The sequence below is a fragment of the Pinus tabuliformis genome, chromosome 5_2 (genome assembly GCF_031772625.1).
Source record: "Pinus tabuliformis cultivar Carrire ecotype Pingquan chromosome 5_2, CPIR1, whole genome shotgun sequence".
NCBI classification, from domain to species: Eukaryota; Viridiplantae; Streptophyta; class Pinopsida; order Pinales; family Pinaceae; genus Pinus; species Pinus tabuliformis.
In genome coordinates, this window is record NC_142306.1 from 929553122 (window position 1) to 929567852 (window position 14731).

Below are 14731 nucleotides of genomic sequence, written 5' to 3' on the forward strand. Positions count from 1 at the left end.
AAAGTGGGAATAAAGATAAGTTGATTTTGAAACTCTGTGTTAATCTGAGCTATTGCAGATCTAGTTAATTTATGATTGGTATTTCTATTGACTATTTATGCACATGCTTATGTTCTGGGTTAATGCAAATCTGTATCTCTGTTAAGTGCGCGCACTAGGTATCTTGATTAAATGTTTGCTTAAAGACCATCACAAGTAGATCTGATCTATAATAACTGCTTAAGTAATTAGTATTGAGAAATAGCCCTACCTCGGATCCATGCGGAAGCAGAGCAGCGCGAGGCTGCAGAACTATGCGCAAAATCTCCATACCACATCCAGACATCCCAAGGGTGCAAAAACCTGGTTCCAGCACCCTCCCCTGCTACCTCAAGTGAGACCTCAGTTTGCACTCCACGGACTGTTGCCGAAAGGGCCGGAAGCTGTGGGATTTGTTTTGCTAAATAACTCTTCCGAACCTGGGTCAGGCCCATATAAGCCAACAAATGGTTCCGTTTCCAGGACCGGGATCTACCTAAGGGGTGTCTAATGTGGGAACACTAGAACCCTACAAAGAAAGAGTTTGAAGAGTGGTGGGATCTGAAGCTCCACGAGTTCGCAGTTTAGGAAAACAAAAACCCATGGATATCAAAGAAATATTGGTTGGACCACTATATATACATAGATATCCATGATATCGTCTTTGCGACATTTCATATAGAGTTGTACGAGTGGATCGCGAAGTTAGCTGACAGCGTGGGAAGGTGCATATTAGATCAGCCTATTGTGTGGACCCCAGAACTCGTGCGCAAGCTAGAAGCCACTAAAGATAAAATCACACATGTAGTAGATCATTGGTTGGATCAGATAATAGGAGGATTTATCACTGAGTTTGTGATAGATACAATAGTGAGTTACAGTGAAGCAAAAACGAGATTTATACAAGGACCACGAGGTAAGTATATCAAATCATTGAATACTTGGATTAAGATGTTGTTGTGTGAAAAACAAATTATGTGTGTATATTGATGTGTGGAGTAATGGAGAGTGGAAGAGGCTATCGAGGAATAGGAGGAGTAGAGAACACTCCTCTGATTTCTATCTCGTGGGAGAGCGAGGAGGAGCTCGCGAGGTTCTCACCAGGAAGTGCAGTCTAGTTGATTAAGGAGCACTTCCCACTGATACCACCTCCGTCCACACCACCACCCGTGTCACCTACATCAAACCCACCCCCCACAATGACACCAACCCCACCCCCCACCACCAAAAGTTAGGATGGCGAGCGCAGTCCAGCTGCCGATATTCAAAGGTGTAGGAAATGAGGAACCAAGCCAATTCTGGTTTGTGATAAGATCTGTATGGGACGCTCAGGGCATCACGGATGATAACATCAAGAAGGATACCTTAGTTAGCACGCTGCAGGACCCCGTGTTGACCTGGTACATGAAATACTCAAGTGATCATATGAATGAGGGAATAGCAACAATCCAGGAGGCGCTAAATAAGGAATTTGGTCGACCAAAGTCGGAAGCACAATCAGTTATTGGGTTCAAAGAAATCGCAATGTTGCCTGGTGAAACTCTGTGGGATCTGGATTAGAGGTTGAAGAGCACCATCCGCGAGGCAAACATGACACTATCGGATGCACAACACTACGCTTGGTTTGTCGTGTCATTAACAGCATATCTAACTATCACAACAAAAGATCTCAACCCAAGCTGAAGCATTGGAGACAGCAATGAGGTTGCACAAAACCCCAATACAGGATCTAGTGTTGGGAGTACAACAAATCCAAGCGTGAATACAAAACCTATGTCTAGAAATGCGAAGCTTGAAACAAGGGCAGGCACCTCGTCCAGAAGTACGGGAAGAGGTGTGGTGTATCAAATGTAAGGGCCAGGGCCACGATAACGACCACTGTCCGATCTTCGCGAAATATGGGACAACGAGGGGACCACTATTGTTGCGACCAGAGGTACAAGCTAGGCCAAGCATGGTGGCCGCACTCTGGTGCACAATCTATCAGGTGGGAGGAAAGAACGGCACAGAAAATTGTCATATATTGCAGAACCTAAGACAACCCCCCCTCAACAACTATTGTATAAATTTTGTAGGACGGTGGGTCATGATGAAATAAATTGTCGTAGTTACGAGATGTTGATAAATCGAACACCTACTTATAGGATGCAGATGGAGGCACGCAGGTAGGATTTCGTCACACCACTAGCGCGAGGGGGATTCCAAGGACGCGAACGGGGCCACGGGGGAATGGGACCTAGATGGGGACGAGGACAATTAATCTGCTATAATTGTGGAGGACCGGGGCATTAAACGTGGGACTGCACGAACTCGACTAAAGCCTGTTGCCTGTACTATTACCATTTTGATCACGAAGCCGTCGATTGCCCCACACTAACTACTCAGATGCGGGAAAAGGGGGTGCTTCCAACTAACCCCACTCAGAACGTCCAAATGATTAAGGCTGAACCACGTGTAGAAGACCCTAATGTAAATATGATGCTCAGAAATGGCGCAGTTACAGGGGAAGATAAGGGGAAGAAGTCGGAGGAGGATATGTGGGTCCGTAAGGCCCCCTCAGAACAACCGGAACTTGATTTGGAGTGTGCGAGGGAAACCTTAATGGAAGCTAAGAAGAATTTCACAGAAGCATCTACTTTGGGCAGTAAGGATCAACTAGGACCAGAACAGGATACTTCTTTGATAACCACCTTCTTAGAAACATGCATGAAACTAGTCAGGGATGCTAAAGCAGTGAAATGACTACAGGAACTGATAGCTAGATGCGCAAGGGTGGAAAAACCATGAATGGCCCGGAAATTAGGAAAACATGCTTTGCGCACTGGACGGGAAATGCGACTAACTGTGCAGATTGGAGACTATGAGATGAACCAAGTCGTTTTGGATTTGGGGTCCAGCGCGAAAGTCCTACTGAAACAAACTTGGGAATGCATGGGCAGACCTACACTACAATGGTCCCCGATCCAATTGTGGATGGCTAACCAACAAAAGATCTTGCCTATGGGAAGACTGCAAGGGGTTACAGTGGACATCGATGGCGCTAGCACACAAACTGATTTTGAGGTCATCGAAATTGTGGATGACAGTAACCCATATCCGGCTTTGTTAGGGATAGATTGGGCAACGGATATGAATGGAGTCATCAACCTCAAGAAATGAAAAATGATATTCGAAAAGAAATCTCTCCGTGTAGTGGTTCCGTTGGATCTAGCTGAAGGGGCATGCTATACTAAACTTGTGTGCAACGAAGACAGTGATGGTGAGTTGGACTGTATCTACCAGATCACAACGCAAGATCAGGACAGGGTGAATCCAACAGCGGATGGTAGACTCTCATGGGACCGTGATAGTTCTTGCACGTCAGACTCGGATGAAGAGGTTGAACGATGGCAAAACCAACTGCATGAAGTAACCACACTAAATTGTAACAGGATGGTCACAATAGGGGCAAAGGAGCCGCCAGCTGAGGAGATTTCCATGAAAGCAGAAGAACCAGTCGATCAGTTCGAATCGACAAAGTTGAAACCAAAACCGCCAGAATTATCCACGGCGGCACCATGCGCAACCATTGCTTCAGGAAAGGGTGCAGTCCCAAAAATGTGAAGGAAGTGGCGCAGGGGTCGAAGGCAGGTGCACGCATGGATTAAAGAGAAAAATGGGATAACCATCCTTCGCTAGCATAGGCTATAGGTGTATGATGTGCAAACACCCAACTCGCCTAGAATTAGCAGCCCAAAGCCACAACAACAACTCAATTCGCCAGCAACAGGTGACAGGGTCAACACGGACATAGAGGGAAGCACACATAGTGGCCGGCAAAGAAAACAACCCCATGGGAAGTTGTGGATACCACGGGTTAGATGAGCTTGTAATAGGAGATGGAAAGAAGCTCAGAAAAAGCAAGGTAGTCGTAGGCCCCGCGATGTCAGCAAACTATGGGCATGGCTGAGAAACCAAAGCATGCTCCGAGGGGACGAATTCAGTAGAATGCCACGTCGCATCGCTCACGGAAGCCGAGCCACTCTGTATGTAAGGAGATTCGGCCCAGTCAGGTATCCCACCGAATAAGAACGAGTTGTGACCCTGCTATCATGGTTGTGCCCGCACCCATGGAAGAACACCCCCCCCCCCCCCCCCCCACAATGCCGCATAACGAAAGAATGACTACCCAGAATCTTGAGAGATGCTCGCAACCGGGGCTGGCAGGGAAATTGAGAAATCGCACCAGAGGTGCAACCACCTGACTAGCGGTAGAAACTACAGTCTCAGCACCCCAAGCAGTTGAAAGAAGGCATGGGACTATAAACAAGTCTGCGGGAAGCCGGCGCGGCAAAACAGTTCTCTCCCAAGTTACTCAGTCCACTAGATCACAACTGCGCTCGAAGGACTGCGCTACTGCGCGAAACAGTCGAGAGATGACCATTAGCAACACTATTCCTGACAAGAAAGTTAAGTTATGGCAGGTAGGAGCAGGTGGCGATCCATTAAGATGGAAGTTCAAAGTTATATCTACAAAGATGTGCCGATTGAACATTGGTACTAAAGTGGAAAAGGAGGGAAGGGATTTTTTCACAGTTACGAACTTATTTCATGACCTAGGGATGGCACGGGTATATTGGCGCTGTGAACCAGGGAAGAGTAGCAATCATTCGGCTACCAGGAACCCCACGAGTACTATGGCCAGAACCCGAGCACGGTTCACGGAGGAAATGCAACTAAATTAGGAAGAGACAAAGGGCGTGACTCAGGCCCCCGAGGTTCCAAAATCCCCACGAACCCCGCGACCGAAGAAGAATAAGCAGAAGACAGGAACAGTCTGGGCCTCACCAAGATTCAACAAACGATCAACAGTTGACAAGGGAAAAGCAGTTACCACTGAATGTGACGAGGACAATGATGATCTCCAGGCCCTGATTGGCCAGATTGATGCATAGGCTGAGGAAGAAGTGGATGCGTTCCAACTCCCATCACTACCTCCATAACTTTCTCCGTGGAAAGGAATGACCAAACTATCCAAGGACTTGGACGTTGCGAAGGCTGAGCTTCAAACCCCGCTTCTTCCAGATGAAATAAGGTTCGAAGGGTTGTTGCTGGGGCGCGTTTCGAGCATCAAGTTTGAAAATTGGGACCTTGCCGATAACGACAAGTTCCCCAAGTTGGCCAAAGACAAATTATTTTCGCGGGCATGGTTATTAGGTGTGTAGAAGGCGGGACTACTCAACCTCAGATGGATACCTCACTATCACTGCATGTCCATTACCATATTTGTGATTTGACAGCTACTCTGTCTCATACATGATCGATACCTTTGGTTGGAAGAGCCGATCCTGATCACGACGGAATTAATCCACCGAATTACACACCTGCCACTGAAAGGGAATAACCCCACCGACATCGCAGGAACAAGCAGCGAGGTAGGCCTCGCCGAAACAATGAAGGAGAAATACCAGCTGGAGAAATGAAAGCGAGGGTATGTCATAACCCGCATCAATGACCGTGCAATACATGTCGCTACTCAGTTACTTGCTAGTAAACTCATGAGGAAGTGTCGTGCATATGAGGTATGAGCTCTTATCATTGCACTGGTGGGGTAGTGTGCCAAAGGGGTTCAGTTCAACTGGGCACATTTTTTATGTGACGAATTCCTGACCAACTGTCAAGAAGCACAGGACAAAGGTAAGACATTTCATTATGCATGGTTGCTCTTATCAATCCTTCTGGTTATAGGAGAACTGCCGCAGGATAGCCAGTTTCCCAGCATTACAGATAATCTACCTGAAGCAGTGCGGTATACTTCGTTATGGGCTGCAAGGGATGCAACAAGGGTTTCCGCAATTCAAGCATTTTGGACCTTCATGGAATGGAAGGTGTTAGCCTCCTGTTGCAACAGGTTTCATATTTCATGATTGACAGTGGAAGTGCCAAAAATGTTCATCTTTTTCATGCTACAAAAGTTCCATTTTTGAAGTTTTCTGAGTTAAAGGAAGGCCAAACAGCCTAAACTTGGTTTCCTTAGGTTTAAATTTGCTTGTCTTAGAAGATAGAGAATTAATATATGTCCAAACAGTTTAAGCTTGGCAGATTAGTAGCTAGATAGAGAATGAAGGAGCCCAACAGCTTAACCTGGGTCCTTGGAAGCAATAAGGGTTGTTTTAGATAGGAAGGCAGTTTAAAAGAAAAAGCAATCAGGGTTTGCAAGTCTAAGTGCACCCTTCCTAAACTAACAAAAAATGCTAGGTGTATTAGGCTGGGTAGGTAGCCTGGGGTTGCAGAAACAGGATCATCTTTAGTTTTGGCCTGAATAAAGAAATCTCAGCTCATCAGTGGCAGAGGTACCAAAGCAGTGTTTTTGTGGCAGAATTTCGAAAAACATGTCTAACTTCCCTTCACTCCCCCTAAAAATCTCTTACTAACATCCCCCTAAAGGACCTTGGGATCTGCCCAACAAGTCCTAGTCTGCTTCATTTTTGTCAAACATCAAGGTAAATGTTGGCTTTCTTAAATGAAAAGAAGCCACATTTCTTGTCTAAAATCACTTTTCACTTTCATTTACCCCTATGTCTAAGTTTTACTTTTAAAACTTAGCCTTATGCTCTACTTTCACCTCATAAAGCCATATTAACTCCTAATTGTACTATATAGCTCCCTAACTATTCCCCATCCCCATTTACTACAAAAATTACATAAAATCCCAAAAATAATAATATTCCCACCCCTGGCAATATAGCCATATGTTTTTAGTCCGGGAAATGGTAGTCTATCTGGGACTATTGTTAACCCTTCTGCGTTCTAAACCCGGGGTTGTTTTAACCTCTGGTTAAAATAATAACCATGGTCTTCCCCTTTGTATATGCATCTAACCCTTTAGGCGCTCATTATTAACGTTTGGCGTTTAAACGTTTGTGTTAAACGCTGCCTGCGTGCATATAAACCCAAAACCCACATTATTAAAGTTTAAACCCCCTGCCGCATGAATAATTAAATAAAATAGCGGGCGGGTCCCCGCCCTAACTTTCCACCGACTTACCCGCCCCGCCATCCGTCAGATCTGGACTGCCCAAGATCTACGGTGGGCGGGCCTTTTCACGCGCCAACAGCCCGAGGGTTAGCGTCCGGGAGTTCGGCAGTTTTGCTAGCGTACTCCCGCCACGCGTCGCCCTCCCAGGTGTGGCGGAGCCTCCTCCTCCCAAACCGCCCGGGCGCTAAAGCGGTGCACCATGAAACCGCTTACCGCTCTCACCTGGGTGACATCAGCACCACGTTTCACCACACGTCACCCTCCTCGCCTCTGCTACTATGCCACGTTGCCACCACCTCATCCCTCTCGTGCCCGCACCCTGCCACCGTGTCACTGCCATGTCACCCGTCTGTACCCGGGACCCGCCGATGACGTCACGCTGACATCATCCCGAAAAAGCACCAAAAGTGCCAAAATGTCAATTTTTTGCTTTAAAAGAGCGCGCGGACGACCGTTGTAGCTCGGTTTTATTGGTTTATTTCAAGGCTCTGGTTCCCTGTTTTATTCATTTTCTCATTTCCAAAGCTAAATGACCAGTTGAGCTGCCGCGGCCTGCAAATTCAACTTCATAGCCTACCTTCGCACCTGCTCGTCCTCTCTCGGCGTTGTTTAAAACAGGTATTTGTCATATCTTCCCCTTTTTCGCTCCTGTTCTTCATTTTATCCATTACACATGCTGTAAGCCTGCGAAATTCCCCAATTTGCAACTCTGTTGCGCCTGAGACTCCATTAAAAACCCACTGGAAACCCTTCACTTAAGAAAAAGCCTCGTAAACCTGGTGCCTAGTTACAATTTCACTGGCGAGTTATGTTTAAAGCTCGACCTCCATGAAAAATCTTGCAGCAGCTCAGCATTGCCCTATTTTACTCTATCCCGTTGTTTAGGTCTGTCCACTGAAACTATAATTGTCCTTGGCCCCTTTGCATTGTTCCTCACAGTCTCTAGCTCCAGAGAATTCACTAAGAAAGGGAAGTTTTCAGCTCAATCATTCAAAAGTTGCATAATGGCCACTCCATCTGCTCTGAACATCACTCCCATAAATCCACCAAGTAAAGAACTTGAACCAATGCCCTTGGCTGATACAGACTATCTTATTCAAGACTTGGTTGGAAACAAAAATCATTTTCATACCTATTGCCAGCTGAGAAACAGTTTCATAAACAAATCTGACATGTATGGCATATGGGAGTCCAATCTGCCACAATATTTCCTCCCTTCTGTCAATATTTTTCCTGAGATTATTCACCTTTGTGCTGCAAATTATGAGCCACATCAGAGAGCTGTTAAGTCTCCATTTGAGAGCATACTTTTCTACATCACTGCTGACTCCATCAATCAGATGTTGAATTTCAAGCAGAATCAGATACTATTTCCCTTCTCCATGAATAACTTGCTAGAAGAAGCCTCTTGGCTCCCTGGCCCCAGGTTTGAAAAAATTGCTAAGACATTTATGAGGGCAGATTGCCAACGTAAGGAGCCACCTCCATTGCCATACAACCATTTCAATGAGGTGGGCAAGTTACTTATAGACATGATATCTTATGTGTTGGGCTTCACAACAAGTGAACATGTAGATGAGGCAGTGCTGGTTCTGTTGTCTTCATTTAGCCAAGGACAACCTCCTGCTGTCAAGTATGATTATGCCAGGTTCATAGCAAATAAAATCCATGACCAGCTCCTTAACCTAGATAGGCAGGGAGTTTTAAAATATTCTTCATACATCTATCATTTGCTCATGTATTATCAATCTGAAATCTTCTAGTGTCCCATCAAAAAGTTAGATTCAAAAGGAGAAAGAAGATCTGTTGTCTTCTGCTCAACTGTTTTCCATCAAGTCCAGCATTCTCCTTACTCATACTGTGAGTTCATTGACCAGTTTGTATATCCAGTCTCCTGCCTTTTAATGAAAGCTCCCCCTCCCAGAATAACTTATGAGATGCAGAAATTATTGCAGCTATCTAAGAGCTACAAAGTAGGTGATTGGTACCTATATCAGGACCACACTGTAATTAGAATCTATGGCTGTGAGCTTTGTCATTACAGGCTCCCAAGATTTGTGCCAATGAGGTTGTTTGCCTTGGAGTATTACAGGCAGCTTATAAATTCAGATTTGACTCATTTCCACAGCACTAAGAAGAAGGCTCAACTGAAATTTAAAGACCACCTAGGCCCCTTCATCATGAACAAGGAGGGTTGGCAAGACGCTGACCTAATACTGAAGGATCAACTTAAGTTGAAAATAAGTTTCTGGTGGGTCCCTTATGACCCGCTTGGCTTTATTAATGCCAGAAGGGTCAAATATAGATTGACACCCTATGACCACTGCAAAAACCCACACATCGAAAAATATGCTAATAAAGATGCATGGGCACATGGAACTTTAGTTGAAGAATTTACTCAGGAGGAAATTTTGGAGCAAAATGCTAAGGATCTTGAAAAGACTCTTGACTTGGATTCTGGTGACCAGGTAAATTTCAAGCTGCCATACCAAGTTCAAGAGGGCACATCTACAGCTACAGCTTCACAAGCTGCCCAAGGAGCATCTACATCAGCAGCATGTACAGCTAAAGGTAAAGAGCCAATGGAGACAGAACAAGGAACGGTCACAAAACAACCAGTCACTTCAATGGAAGAAACTCAAGTGCAAGCCCCTCCGCAACAAACGCAGGCACCCCAAATGCCTGTTTTACAGACTCCTGTCAATGAAGAAAGAGGCAGAAAGCGAGACCGAGAGGACTCCACACCTGCTAGTGGGTCTACACAGCAGCCTAAATCAAAGAGGCAAAGGGTTGATCCTCCAATTGAGGAGGAGGTCAGTGAAGAGGGTATAGAAAGCCCGAGAAGGGAAGCAAGCCAGCACACACCTACAAGCTCTTTTCAGCAAGAGCAAGACAGACAACACGACATGGAGGTGTCTTCCTCCACACAAAGAGGCAAGAAACCAGCTAGCGTCAAAGCTAGCTTCAAAGAGATCAAAGTTCAGAATGAGCTGCTAAGAGTGAAACTGTATGAGCAATTCCTAAAGGCAACACCTGCCAAGCAGGAAAGATTGATGGCAGCATTTGACATCAAACAAGAAAAGATGATTCTCAGCCATTTCAAACCCAAGGTTCAGCACCCACAGTCAGCTGCAGATTTTGTTAAGACAAGGTTAGAGGTCCTGGCCAAGGACATTCACCCCATGGATCAAATAGAATTACACAAGCAGACAGCCGAAATGCTTTATGCCACCCTTGCAGAGAAGGCCACATTGGCCCATGAGTTCAAAGAGTCATTGAAGAATACCAACACTCAGCTGGATTTCGAAAGACTGTCCTCCACAGCCAAAGACAATAGAATTAAAACACTGGAGGACATTATTGTGGACTTAGGACATGATCCTAAGGATCCTAAGGGTGTCAGGGCATTGATGAAGAAGAAAGATGATGATATTGCTGCATTGAAAAAGAGATTGAGGTTGCTTCCTACTGAGCACCCTCAAACAGGAGAACTGCAGAAAGAGAAAGAAGCTGAGGATCAATTGGACTTGATGATGAAATTGAACCAGAGAGTAATTGATTTGGAAGGGGAATTGGAGAGAGCACTGCAAGGAAAGCCGAGAGAGTTGACCTCCCAGCCACCTCAAACAGTCCCAACTGTTGCTGCTATTCCACCTGCACAAGCAGCAGTAACCTTTCCAATTATTCCGGCCACAACAACAGCTACAGATTCTATAGCGGCAACAACAGCAGTTCCTGAGTCTAGTATGCGCATGGATGAATTAACCAGAGCTTCCAATGAGCTAAAGCTTTAGGCAACAGAAATAAAGGAGGCCAAAGAGAAGCTGGCCAAACTGGAAGAAAAATATGACAAGTCTAAAATGACAGTGGCTGAGCAGACAAGGGAAATTAAGGCCCTGAAAGGCAGAGTTAAAACCTTAGAGAAAGAGTTGTCTTTGGACAAGACCCTGGCTGAAATAAAGAAAATTCTGTGGGCCAAGATCAATTAGTCAATCACCAGCCAATGGAGGTCAATCCAAGCAATGTATGAACAGGTAGAATTACATGGCCTTGCTAAGTTTGAAACTCAGAGAGCCAAGGCAGCATTAGGAAACATGCTTGAGCAGGCCAACAGAATGATCAATTCTCTAAATCATCAGACCAAGGAAGAGCTGGCAGCGTTGCATATCATGAACTGAATAGAGGCCATATTAACAGTAAAGAGGGTGCCCACACTGAGGAGCTTTGTGCAAACTCTCGAAGCAAGATGTCGGGAAATACAGAGGGATGTAGACAATTTTGACACAAAGCTTGCAGCATTATAGACTAGAGGATTTCCCAGCCTACTGACCAGTGCTGGAAAATTATTGACACATGATCAATATGTAACCAGGATGAACAATTTTGTCACAAATCAGCTTACTGCCGCGTCAAGTTCTACAGCAGAGGCAGGGCCGCCTTCAGGACAGACCCTCTATGACAGGCTAGAAAGCTTATTTTACATGGAGCATGAAGTAAACCACCTGTTTTAAATGCCACCCAACTATTACAAGTATACAGAGACCGATGAAACACTTGTCAAAATACAATAGCATCAGTTACCTCGTGAGGATTGGTGGTAGGCAAGGCTGGCCGTTTTGCCCAGGTAATTTCATTTTTTTGCCCCTTTTTGTCTATTTCAGAAGTACAGGTCAGCAGCAAGCACAGGATAAGGCACGGAGGCACCAGACAAAGCAATTAAGGAGCTCACAGAGCAGGCTAAAGCACTAATGAAGCAAAGAGCCGAGACAACAAGCCCAGAAAGCGCGGATTTTGATAAGCGCAGCCCCAGCTGACTCAAATGGACTCAAAAGTCAACATTCGCTGGCAGAAAAGAACAGTTGTTACATTTGTCTTTATTTCAGCATTTACTTTTCATCAACCACTCCTTAGGAGTTGGTAAAAAAGTTATGAGCTATTAACTTCCCATCTAGATATTTTTGTATCCAATTTTTGTATATATACCACCCACTGCATTGTTAGAGGGGTTGGTCAGCTAATGTATCCAAGAGAGACTCGCACTGTATGTCTGATACTTTTTCTATAATCAAAGACTGCTTACGAGCTTGGAGAATGGACTGTTTGATGTGTTGTTAATGGTTTTGAAGAATTAAATGAGGAATTCTTGTGCTGCAATATGAATCAATAAGTGTTCCTTACCTCTGTTATTTCATTTTCATATATGCTCAAGTCACAGAACAAAGGATTGGTTTAGAATTTTCTTAGCTGCACTCTATGCCCAGGTTCTGTGGTTTCTTAATGTTTTCCTCTTGATCTAGACATAAATATGAATTCTGTTATGGCTCATGTTTGATCTATTTCACATATGAATGATTGTTATCTAGGAATTCTTAGCTGCTCCCAGATAGAGTTCATTCATCTTCTTTCTGCTAACCTGTTTGAGAGATTCTTTGTTGCCTCTCATTCCTTAGCCCTCATTCCATCCTTTTAAGCTTAAATGTTGTTTCATGAGCAGCTACCTTGCTCCTCATTTCTCTTGTGACCAAGAAAACGCACCAGCAGTCTTACTCCATGACTCCATGCCCAATGGTTTGAAACTTACCAGACCATGCTTTGCCTCTCTACTTAAAGGCATTCTCCTTCCCACCAAATTTCAACAAAACCCCTGAACTCAATAGCTAGCCTAAAATCATTTTCAACAAAGCTAAATCAGAAAGAGAGAGCCCTCTCTGACTGTAGGTGGGCTAGAACCTACAGTCCAAAGATTGGTTTGTGGTTACCTCGGCCGTATCCTTTCAGGAGCTTAAGGACAACCTGAGTGATAACAGAAGGTACGGACACGGATTGCTTACTGACCGTAAATGTCTCCCACGATCTACAATAATTTCCAGAGCATGGCCGAGTTTAAGGCAAACATGCATCACTTGTATATCCTGGTGCGATAGGATCTGAAGCGATCATGTATCACACTTCCGTTCATGGCAACAGATGAGGCAATTTATGTGCTCTTAGCAGCATTGCCCCTCGAATGGCACACCCCATACAAGGTCATTCTCAACAAGATGGCAGCACAACAACAGAAGAAGGACCGCCAGTAGCAACTCATTCAACTAGCAAAAAAGACACGTTAGGAACAACAGGCCGCTTCGCAGCAGGAGGCTCCCAAGAACCCACCAGCAAAAGAGACCGCGACAGATCAGGAAATGGATTTAGAACAAGACACAGAGACGCAGGACCACACAGACCAGGTCAAGCGACCGCGTGGACAGGAATCACCGCTCGCACGAAAAAAGGTCCAAAACAATGAAGGCTCTGGAGAGAGAATTCATTGACAACAGCCAGCTAGTGAACAATGCCCCCACCAGTGTATTGACCGATATAATCACAAAGCAGAAAACTATGTTGGGGGAGATCTAAGCATAGCTGTAGGTATTACAGGTGTGACCTCTGGTAGGGTCAACCTCCATCTAGTAGAAAACACAGCCGCAACCGAGCAGATGGTGCGCGCGCCCACACCAAACACCTTACTGTTGCCAGCAGGTGTTTTCCTAGTTGAAGTCGCAGACGAAGAACATAGTTGGGGATTAAATATGGCTGCCTTGCCTAGGAAAATACTCTACCAACTAAAGGAGGGAGTAACTAATGAGCTTCGTGCCAGGGAAGGTCATGCCCTCCATAGTTTGACGGAGCAAAAGGAAAATTTAGAATAGGTCACTCTCCAACACGATGACTTGGTCGGACGCTATCAAGTAGTAGATCAAGTTGTGACAGACGTGTGCAGCACAGTACTGGAGTTAGCTATCCCCGAGGACCCTCCAAGTTACCAAGGTTCAGCACATGGCCACAGGAGTCCGTACAGCCCAAGAGGTAGGTGCAAAAGCCCAGGGGGAACTTACTTTGCAAATTGTAGAGCTTAGACTCTAGGCGCAGCAACCTCTGGAAGATCACGAACGATGTTTTGGGGAAATTCAAGCAGGGTTGGAAACGATGAGGTGCGATGTCTGTGAATGCTCGGGACTACTAAATCAGTGTCTCGTTATGCTCACATCCCTCCAAGAGGACCCAACCATACAGCGAATGGAAACTGAGGCGCGCGAGTTGCAGCAGGCCTACGACACAGTTTGAGGGGCTACACAGACAATCGCTATCACACAACGATTGGCCAAAATGAAGGAGGCCCAGGGTCTCAAGGCCCAAGTTGACGTCGTGCGGCAACAAGAGGCAGTGCTTAAAGAACGCATCCAGCCCTGGCTCGATGAAGCGTTTGGCGTTTCTACAACTATTGAAGGCAAGTTAGAGCATATGCAGGTAGTATGTGATACCGAGCAAGCAACTGCAAGTGATACAGATGCATCAGCGGCTTGCTTGGAATAGGTACAACAGCTTGCAGCAGAATTTGTTGAAGGAACACGTGACATGCAGAAGTTGCTGACTAATCTCCACGCAAAGATTATCACACTAGTTGATTGACTTGGGACAAGTCACGATGATTGTGTTGGGGGACTATTAGGTAGCAAAAGCCCCGCATAATGGTCATGGGGCACAAAGCCTGGAATTTTGGGTAAAGATAGGGTAAAGACTCCGTGGGATGTGTGGAGCGCGATTGAGTCAAAGGGTAGTCCGCCCAAAAATAATTTAAAGAAATGTAAGTTGAGTCGGCCCGCCCATGGATCGTGGTCCATGGAAATATATAAATAGAGCAAGGCTCTATGGGTA